At 48.0% G+C, this 11,384-nt stretch overlaps 1 pseudogene; it reads left to right on the top strand.

Annotated features, from left to right (window-relative positions):
* Nucleotides 1-1,566: 1,566 nt before the first annotated feature.
* LOC149120214 (immunoglobulin heavy variable 3-23 pseudogene) lies at nt 1,567-5,651 on the top strand (annotated as a pseudogene).
* Nucleotides 5,652-11,384: the final 5,733 nt, after the last annotated feature.

The following is an 11,384-nucleotide window of genomic DNA, read 5'->3' as shown; positions in this document are numbered from 1 at the left end:
GTGGCTGAGCCTAAAGTCAGGAGCCTGGAACTTCCTCTAGTTTCCCACAGGGCTGGAAGGGGACAAACATGGTTGACAGTGATCACCATTGCACTTCCTACCTCTGTGAGTTCAACTTGTGGACTGCATATATAACTAATGTCACTTACTATGTGTCCACATGTACTTGCATTATTTCTTTTAGTTTGTATGCTCCAGGGAGACCCACATTTCCTAATGACAGAACAACCTCCTTCTTAATACTGAATAATATTCCATGTCCAAATGGGAAAGAATGCATTCACTGTTTTATGCGCACTTGCTTTGTTTGAGACTGAAGTATTGTGAACAAAGCTGCAACCTGACACAGGACTGTGGGTAAATTGTGACACAGTGACTTCTACCCAGTGCTTGAGCTGAACTCAGAGTCATGATTACTAGACACAGGGAAGAGGGGGGGACAGGGGATGGCTGATACCAGGACACAAAGCACCACTCACAGGAAGGAATAATTCTGCCCACACCACAGTGGGCTGACTCAGTTCACCACAACACACGACAGGTTCCACAAATAACTAGAACTAATGCATCCAGGCTGCCCAACTAAGAGTGATTGAAAGGAGGTGGAAATGTGCATGACACTGAGTTGATCTGTGCCCATTTCTACCATGCACATTCCAATAGCACTCTATACCCCACTACCATGTACAGTGTTCTGTGTTCAGGAACAGTTTTAAACAGTTTAAACAGTTTTTAAACTTTAAGGCAATGGATGAATAAGGAAACAAAACATAGTTAACCTTAAAAAATCCACTTGCAGTCCTTCATCTGTTTAAAAGTCGGTGACAGGCATTAGGAGAAAATTGACCAAGTCCCCACTAGGGACACCGGAGTTCCCGTCAGAGAACTGACTGAGCCCAGCCTCACAGCTTCCCACACTTTTTCCTCATAATGCATCATGGGAAACTGTAGATGACACTACAAGAAAATGAGTCCCTACCACCAACGTTGGAATTACAGACACGGTTTCTTGCTCCAGGGTTCAGAAAGACTAACTCCTAGATGTAATAGGCATTTGGGATGTCTGGGGCTGTCAACCCAAAGGCAGAAATCTCCCATTGTCACCTTTTCTGTCCATCTCTACATTTCTGTCTCTCTCACCCCTTCGCTCTCTATCACTGTCCCAATGTCTCTCATATAGATGATAAGGAAAGGAACTAGTGGTTACTTAAATAAATGAGGGACATGATATTGCTAACACTGGATATGAGGGTAAACACATATTAAAATGAAACAAGGTCATTGCCTTCAACTTTTTGAAATTATGATAACATAAAAATTCATATGATCTGAATCATATTATAGTCATCACCCTACACATCCAGGTCACCTAATTCTTCCCCAGGCCCTATCCTGTCTGAGGCATCTGACCTCAGGGCTGCTATATAGGGGCAGCACATGCAGATAGGGCCTCCCTCTGCCCATGAAAAACAGCCCAGCCCTCACCCTGCAGCTCTGGCACAGGAGCTCCAGCCCCAGCACTCCCAGGTGTCCACTCAGTGATCGCACTCAACACAGACGCTCACCATGGAGACTGGGCTGCGCTGGCTTCTCCTGGTCGCTGTGCTCAAAGGTAATGATGGAGAACGTTGGGTACTGAGTCTGGGAGAGGACGTGAGTGAGAGACACAGAGAGTGTGAGTGACAGTGTCCTGACCAGGACGTCTGTGTTTGCAGGTGTCCAGTGTCAGGAGCAGCTGAAGGAGTCCGGGGGACGCCTAGTCACGCCTGGAGGAATCCTGACACTCACCTGCACAGCCTCTGGGTTCTCCATCAGTAGCTACAGAATGTGCTGGGTCTGCCAGGCTCCAGGGAAGGGGCTGGAATACATCGGATACATTAGTTATGGTGGTAGCGCATACTACAAGAGCTGGGCCAAAGGCCGATTCACCATCTCCAAAACCTCGAGCACGGTGGATCTGAAAATGACCAGTCTGACTGCCGCGGACACGGCCACCTATTTCTGTGCCAGAGACACAGTGAGGGTCCCTCACAGTGAGCCGACACAAACCTCCCTGCAGGGGCGCGCGCCTCCACCAGGGGGCGCACGAGATGCACTGAGCCCAGACTCTGGTCCTGCACAGGCGCAGAGGGAGATGAAGCCCTGGTTTAAGTCAAGGAACGGGGATTTCCTCTCCTGTAACACTTTTGAGGGAAGAATTCTACTTATATGATTCTGTCCCTCCCAACTTCAATGACGGGAAGAAAGTCTGATGTAAAAAGAAGAAGTCCTAAATGAACAATTTGGTTCATGGACAGCGACTGTTGCTCACCAGGTTCAGAGATGTGGGAATATTGAGGACACTATTGAGTCTCTTCCAACCTGACTCCCGACAGCACCCTCAGGGCACTGAAAGCTTTGGACAGTTTCAGTTTTCCCTGTGTAACCAGGGACAGCCGAGACAGGGCCGTTGATCTGTTAAACAGCAACTATTCCACTCATCCCTCTCCTGCCACAACCAGCAAGTGTGCACTGAACCAACCTTTGACTTTACGTGTGTGTGATCCACACTCACTTTCTGCAGACTTTAACCTGACCTGCATTTCCCTTTAATCCTGGAACAGTCTGTGGTCCCTGTGTAAACGTCACAGCACTCAGGGATGTACTGCAGCTCAGGTGTGTCTCAGGCAGAGCTTCTGCAGCTACCTGGGAAGCCTACAGGGACTTCCTCATCCTCTAGGTCCTGGGACACTACTGGGGGGCTCATGGCCAGAACTCCGATGGGAAATGCCCTGGACATCAGCAGTCAAGGTCATAACTGAATGGAAAGTGTTGGGTGTGCACTTCCAACTGATCTGGTTCTACTCCAGTGTCGTGGGACCCCCTGCACCTGCTGTGGTTCAGGGAGAGCAGAAAGTGGGACACACAGTGGCTTTGCACTCTGGGGCTTGAGTCCACATCACGGGGAGCTGTGTCTGTGGCTCCATCATGATGCCCAGTGTCCTGAGGCTGGATCACAGCTGCAGGAAGAGCCAGTCGCAGAGACCATGTGTCCAGTGTCCCTGCTCTTCACTCCATGTCTGTACTGACTGGCGTCATCAATCCATTTGCAGTCTTAGATCAGTTTTAGAGAGGGAGACATCCATCCTGCATATCACAGTGCTGGATGGAGCCCATTTACACATTTCCCACACTTGTACTGACAATGCACCCTGGAAGACAGGAGATGATGGATGTGTTAGGAGGCCCCATCACCAAGGTGGGAACACTGATGCAGTTCCATGCTCCTGGGTTCCAGCTGCCAAGCCTTGAGTGCACTGCCTTCATTAATCATCTCCATAAAACATTGGCAAACACAACACCAGTATTCAGAGATCTGAATCTTCATGATTTCCCATTTTGCCCATTTCATTGTCATAAATGTTTAATAGTAATATTTAATATAAAATATGAAGTACAACGATATGTGTTGAATAAATGAATGTATACTGAATGGAATAATGAAGTCAGACATATTGACATGTTTATCACAAAACCCACATTTTTCCTGGTAGAATATCTTTTGTCTGATGTCTTGGAATTCTGCAGACACTGTATTCCCTTCACTGCTGTCACCATGCTGCACAGTAGATCCCTCAACATGTGGATCCTGTGGGATTGAAACTCTGACCTTGCTCCATCGTCTCCTCTGTTCGTCCCAAGCACAGACGTTGGTCTTCACCATTGAATTTCTGGCTTGTTAGTTAATCCTTTTTATCCCATGTACGTAGCATCACATATTATTTGGCTTCTTGGCCTGGATATTTTAGCAGAGTGTACTTACCCTGACATATTATCCTGGGATATAATTCTCCAGGATCATCCATGTTATCCAAGATACCAGAATTTCTTCCTCTTTACTGCCATATAAACTTCCTGTTAAAATATAACTCTGTCCATTTGTCCCATTATCCATTCCTTCTTCAATGCTAAATTCACTGGATTATATGTGTGACCTCTTGAGAATGACGCTGCTTTAATTGAACATGGGACTGCAGAGCTGTTTGCCACAGTGACTGCACATCACGTGGTCTCCTCCCTGGGATTTCATATTCCTTCTACCAGGAATGGTGTTGGAGGATCCTGTGATAATTCTATTTCTCAGCTTCTGATGTTTTCCATGAAAGCTTTCCTAATTTACCTGACTCCAGCCTTTACCAGGTTATCTTCTCTCTCTTCCTGCACAACATGTGTCAGCTCTGGTATGTCTGGTGATACTCAGTCTAACGAAGGGATGGGATATCTCATTGTTTCTCCAACATGTACGTGCATGATGATCCCAGATTTAAAGCATTCTTGCATGTTTGCCTTTACATATTTTCTTTAAAAAATTACAGATATACTTTTACCTCTTTTAAAACTTGCATTTGTCCAAAAAGAAAAAGAGACAGAGACTGACAACAGTGATCTACTGAATCCTGGAGCACTTCCCAGATGCCCATAAAAGCTGGCATTTGGTAAGACCATAGCCAGGTGCATGGAATTCAGTCCAGGTCTCACACATGGGATTAACTCAGACTTCTCGTACTGCCTCCCAGAGTGCACATTGGCAGGAATCTGAAATTGCGACCTAAACTGGGACATAAACCTAAGCATCCTGATGTGGGAGGCAGGAATCCCACAGGCTAACTTCAATGCTGCTCCTGTCACCCATGTTGTCAGTCACTGCATTTGAACAATTGGTTGCTTCCCCTGTGATTCAGTTCCATGAGTTCATTCAACATTTGGATCTAGGCTCCTAACCATTTATATAGTTATCTTTCATTTATTTTAAAAATCTATCTATTTGATTTGAAAGGCAGTGTTATGGCAAGAGAGGAAGAGACCAACAGAGGGAGAGAGAAGCTTCCATCCACTGGTTTCCTTCCTGAATGGCTGCAAAGGCTGGGGAAGGGCAAGACTGTAGCCAGGAGCCTGGAACTTCCTCCAGTTTCCCACGAGGCTTGAAGGGGACACACACTTGAGTCATCGTTGACAGAGTTCCCTGGTCCATGAGCAGGGAGCTGGATTTGAAGTGCAGCAAGCAGGGTCTGAACCCATGCTGCTGAGTGATGCTGCATAGGGATGGCAGCTTAACCTGTGGGGCCAAATGTTGGACAACCCATGTGTGACCTGAAAATGCTTTCTCCCCATCTGTGGTTGTCTTTGGTTCTTTGATCACTCCCTTTGTTACACAGGAGCTCTGTAGTTGGGTCCATTATCTTTTGCCTATTTTTGCTTGGTTGCCTGTACATTGGAGATTATCAAAATACCATTTCCCAAACCAATGTCAGCTTGCTTTTGTCCAGTGTTTTCTTCTAGAACTGTACTGTCTCAGGTCTTGCCTGTAAGGCATTCCTCAAGTTCACTCTGTTCTACATCTGGTGTGAGATGACCACATAACTGAATTATTTTCAGGTGCATTCAGGTGTCCCCAACCCCAGGTAATGACAGGAAACCCATCCCCATCCTGTGCTTTTTCACCGTGCATTCTCAGAACTCACATTCTCAGAACGTGTTCCTTATTTCTAGGTTCTGTCCTGTCCCAGGGCTCTGGGTGTCTATGTTATCCCAACACCAGGCTTGATTTCAGCTCAGATGTGATGGAGCCTCCTGCTTTGCTAGCTTTCCTCAAGACCATTCAGCCATCATGAACCCTGTTTTTTCATGATAATTCTTGAAGTTGCTTCCTGGTCCTGTGAAGAATGTCAGGCTGTTTCACAGGAAATGCATTGAATCTGCAAATCACATTGTAGCTTGGCTATTTTAACAAGGTAATTCCCTCAAATCCATGACTACATCATTCCAATTTACAGGTAATCTTCAGATTCCTTTTCACTTTTTAAATTATTATATATTATGGAAGTAAGAAGCAAGAGCCCTATGTTACACCTTACACGAAAATCCACGCAAGAATGATTAAAGATTTAATTTATGACCCTACACCATCCAGTTATTAGAGAACATTTAGGAAACCCTGCAAGACACTGGCACAGGAATAGAATTTTTGGAAAAGACCTGAGACATAGGCAGTCAAAGACAAAATTAATAAATGGGATTATATCAAATTGAGAAGTCTCTGTATGGCAAAAGAAACACCCAGGTAATTGAGAGGTATCTGAGAGAATGTGCAAAATATTTGAAGCTATGCCACTGATAGGGATTAATAACCAGAATCTACAAAGAGATTAAGAAATCCCAAACAACAAAAACAACTGAGTTAAGAGATGGGCCAATAACTCAGACATTTTTCAAAAGAGGAAGTCCAAATGGCCAACAGACACATGAAAAAATGTTCCGGATCACTAGCCATCAGGGCAAAGCCATCCATCATGCAGTACCCCATAGGGGGATGTATGGAGCAAAAAGGTTTCTTGAGCTCACAGCTGTAGAGGCTGGAAGTCCAGGATCAGACAGTGAGAATGTTGTGCCATCAGGCATCCTAATATTGTGAACACGGATGTGAGGGACCCCATCCCCACACAGGACGTCAGACGAGACCAGGGCTGACTCCAGCAGCACTGTGCTCTGTGCTGAAGCTGGGGACCCAGGAGATCTACTGTGATCTCCTCCATAGCAGATTCCCCAGAAGTGAACAATCTATTTCTGTAAACATGCAGACCGTGCATCCCCTGCCAGTGCTATCACGTTGGGGCCATGCTCAGCACTGATGCTGTGAGGACAAACCACACCCACCCCCACAGGCTGCTCCCAGAATTCCGTGTGCCCCTGATAGGTGCACTGGAGACCTCAGCTTCCTCCATGAGGCCCTGACATTGAATCCACTCATGGCGTGGAGTCCTCACTGGATGCACTCCCCAGAAACGATGTCATTCCACGTCTCCCAGGCACCTGTGCTAGTTTTACTCAGTGGTGGTTAGTGTGGAGGATGCAAGGGGGCAAGGAGACCTGATCAGACCTCCTGACTCAGTGCTCTCCTGCAGGTACTGGGGCCCCAGCTGTGTGGCCCTTCCCCCTGTCATTACCTTCCTGCACAGCAGAGCCCACCCCTCCACCAGGTCCTCTCCCTCTGCTGCTGGACCCTGTCCCCGACTGTCACTTCCCCATGTGTCATGCTTCTCCTCCCCAGTCCTCAGCTTTGGGGGTGGATCCATCCCCTGAAGATGCAGACTTCTGTGTCTTGGGGGATCAGTGCTGGCACAGTGTCTGGGGTGGACTCTGCTCACGAACATTTTCTACAGGATTTCACCAGGACATGGGTCATGATGGTTTCCTCCTGCAGGTGAATCACTTTCTTACTCAGTGGACACAGAGGAGCAGGGTCTGGGGTATTGAGGCTGAGGATGCTGTTCCTGCAGAGCTGTGAGCAGAGCCAGCACTGCTTGGTGTGTGTGTGTGGTCGCTCCAACTGAGCTGCTGAAGGCTGCATGTTAGGTGGAACTTACCCTCCATACTTGATGCACGGAGCCTCCCATCATGTATGTGGGGACCTCATCACCCAGTGATCCCATTGAGAGGGGCTCTAGGGAGGGGACAAGGCCATGAGGGTTGCTGCCTGCATTGAAGGGAATACAACCCTTAGAAAGATCCTTCAGGCTGGCGCCGTGGCTCACTAGGCCTATCCTCTGCCTGCTGCACCGGCACTCCGGGTTCTAGTCCCAGTTATGGCACCGGATTCTGTCCAGGTTGCTCCTCTTCCAGTCCAGCTCTCTGCTGTTACCCGGGAAGGCAGTGGACGATGGCCCAAGTGCTTGGGCCCTGCACCCTCATGGGAGACCAGGAAGAAGCACTTTGCTTCCGGCTTCGAATTGGCACAGCACGCCGGCCATTGCCCACCAGTAGAGGTGGCCATTTGGGGGATAAACCAATGGAAGGAAGACCTTTCTCTCTGTCTCTCTCTCTCTCTAACTCTGCCTGTCCAAAAAAAAAAAAAAAGACCCTTCAATAACTTAAGTTTTAAATTTGAGTTATCACACATGAATCAGAAAGGAGAACAAGAGAAAAATAGATGTTCCGACACTGTGCTTTCCCAAATGTTGCTGTGGCCAGGTCTGCTACCCAGTCTAGCCTGGTCTCAGTTAAACAATCAGGTGCATCCACTAGAGTGACAGCGCCCAAAAATCCTCCCATAAACTTCTGGGTCCTGGGGCTGCAGGAGCAGGAATCTGGTACTGGGACCCACAGCTACATATGAGACCCTGGCACTTCCCTGGGGGGTGTGCGCATCTTAAACAGTGCAACTTTCAATTTATTATTTCCATGAAATGTGATGACACAGTTAAGACTAATGTACTGCATATTTGTGCAAAATATCATTTTCTTACTCTGCTTTACTCTCAGTTTCATTCTTTTAAGATTTTCAGATATTTTAGTTAAAAACTAAGAAAAACGCATTCACTTGGGCCCCACAGAACCCGAATAATCAGGGCCACCGACTTCTGCCACAAAACCTGCATGTTGCACAGGGCTGAACTTGATGAATCTGTTGTGAAGGAGCCCAAAGGGTTTCAGGCCTTAAAGTGACGGGAGGAGGTGGGCCGGGGCTGGGTGACACAGGGGCAGTGGGCAGCACCGTGGGATGTGATATTTGCTCTTGGCATAGGTGTGATGAGGAGTGAGAGAGGCACAGCTGAGTCGCATTCACCACAAGCACACTTTCAACATTTGGGGCTGCCTCTGTATCTATCACAGCTCAACAGCATTGCCCATGGAAGCAAAATTGCCCAGCAAAGAAATGTGAAGAGCAGACAGGCAGACACTGGCAAGTGGAACACCACACTCAGATGCACCTGGGTGGAACCTGGTCCCCTGTGCATCTCTCTGTCAAAAATGGAATCCAGCAAAAGTGCTCCTTGTTCTGATGCTGGCAGGGAGTTCTGCAGACCTCACCAGGAAGCCCCCGTGAGTGCTGAGGGTGGACTGGGGCAGAGCTGAGTCCTGTGGTGAGGGGCACGGATCAAGGTGCTGGGGACTCCTCTTACCACACTGGAGCTGGGGACACATCCACACTGTACTGATGATTTCTCCTGTAATGTTGAATGTACCAAGACATACGGGAACCCATGAAAGCATGTTGTAGGTCCACTCACATAAAAGGACCAAGACAGGGTTCAGTGTGCAATGAGAGCACACAATTCATCACTCATCCCATAAGTGTGCACTGACAGACTGCCCTGGGACACTCTCATCAGTCTGGGCACAGTCTTGTCTGAGGCGTCTGACCCCATGCCTGCTATATAGGGGCAGCACACGAAAATAGGGCCTCCCTCTGCCGATGAAAACCAGCCCAGCCCTCACCTTGCAGCTCTGGCACAGGAGCTCCAGCCCCAGGACTCCCAGGTGTCCACTCAGTGATCACACTCAACACAGTTGCTCACCATGGAGACTGGGCTGCGCTGGCTTCTCCTGGTCGCTGTGCTCAAAGGTAATGATGGGGAACGCGGGGAACTGAGTCTGGGAGAGGACGTGAGTGAGAGACACAGAGAGTGTGAGTGACAGTGTCCTGACCAGGATGTCTGTGTTTGCAGGTTCCAGTGTCAGGAACAGCTGGAGGAATCCTGGGCAGGCCAAGTCCTGCCTGGGGATCCCCGCACTCACATGCACAGTCTCTGGATTCTCCCTCAGTAGATATGCAATGATCTGGGTCCGCCAGGCTCCAGGGGAGGGGCTGGAATACATCGGGATCATTTATACTGGTGGTAGCGCATACTACGCGAGCTGGGTGAATGGTCGATTCACCATCTCCAAAACCTCGAGCACGGTGGATCTGAAAATGACCAGTCTGACAGCCTCGGACACGGCCACCTATTTCTGTGTCAGAGACACAGCAAGGGGCCTCAGGCTGAGCCCAGACAGAAACCTCCCTGCTGGGACGCACGGCTCCACCAGGGAGCGCACAAGACTCACTGAGCGCAGATTCTGGTCCTGCACAGGTGCAGAGGTAGATGAAGCCCTGGTTTCCTGCAGGGATGGGGTTTCCTCTCCTGTAACAGTTTTGAGGGAAGAATTCTTCTTTTATGATTCTGTCCCTGCTACTGAATTCCTGACATACAGAAGTTTGATGTGACAGGAGAAGTCCTATATGAAGCAATTCAGGTTCAGTGCTTTCCAGGATCAGAGATGTGGGTCTATCTGGGTACAACGTGAGTGTTGTCCACTCTGGGTCAGGACAACACTCTCAGGGCACTGCCGACTTTAGGACAATTTTAGTTTTCCCTTTCGACCAGGTCAGCTGAGGCAGGGTTCTTGGTCTTTATAAATCAGCTATTTAAGTATCTCTTGCCTGTCAAAAGGAGCAAGTGTGCTGAACTGAACCAACCTTTGACGCTACATGTGGGTGATCCACACAAACTTTCGATAGACTTTACGCTCAATTTCTATTTCCCTTTAACATGAACAGTCTGTGGTCCCTGTGTGAACGTCACAGCACTCAGGAATGTACTGCAGCTCAGCTGTGTCTCAGGCTGGGCTTCTGCAGGCACCTGGGAAGCCTACAGGGACTTCCTCATCCTCTAGGTCCTGGGACACTACTGGGGGGCTCCCTGCCTGAACTCAGGAGGGAAGTGCACTGAACATCAGCAGTCAAGGTCATCACTGAATGGAAAGTGTTGGGTGTGCCCTTCCAGCTGATCTGGTCCTGCTCCAATGTTGGGGACCCCCTGCACCTGCTGTGGATCAGGGAGAGCAGAAAGTGGGCCACACAGAGGCTGTGCACTCTGGCGCTGGAGTCCACATCACAGGGAGCTGTGTCTGTGGATCCAGTATGATGACCAGTGTCCTGAGGCTCAACCACAGCTGCAGAAAGAGCCAGCCCCAGCGACCATGTGTCCAGAATCCCTGCTCTTCACTCAGTAGCTATGCTGATGTCATCAATAACCCATTGTAGTTTTTCATCAATTTTAGAGTAGTAGAGACACCCAGGCTTCATATCAAATTGCTGCACTGAATCTACAAAATTTCCCACACTTGTAATGAATAATAAACCTGGAAGACAGTAGATGATGGATCTGTTATGAGGCCCCATCTCCAAGGTTGGAACACTGATGCAGTTCCATGCTCCTGGGTTCCAGCTGCCAAGCCTTGAGTGCACTGCCTTTATTTATCATCTCCATAAAACATTGGCAAACACAACACCAGTATTCAGAGATCTGAATCTTCATATTTGGACATTTTTCTCTTTTGATTTTCATAAATGTTTGATAAATAATATTTGATTATGGACATAAGAGATGCAATGATATCTGTTGAAAAAATGAATGTGTATTAATGGAATTGTGAATCATTCTTATTGACATGCTCATCACAATCCCACTTGTTTCCAGGTATAGTATCATTTTTCTCCTGCTTGGAATTCTGTGGACACAATATTCTCTTAACTGCTGTCACCATGCTACACAGATCATTCAAAGTGTGGATCTGTCAGACTG

This window comes from Oryctolagus cuniculus, chromosome 20, assembly GCF_051225735.1.
Source record: "Oryctolagus cuniculus isolate XC-2025 breed Fujian yellow rabbit chromosome 20, ASM5122573v1, whole genome shotgun sequence".
NCBI classification, from domain to species: Eukaryota; Metazoa; Chordata; class Mammalia; order Lagomorpha; family Leporidae; genus Oryctolagus; species Oryctolagus cuniculus.
The sequence above is the reverse complement of the archived record's forward strand: the minus strand, read 5'-3'. Positions and strand labels throughout refer to the sequence as shown.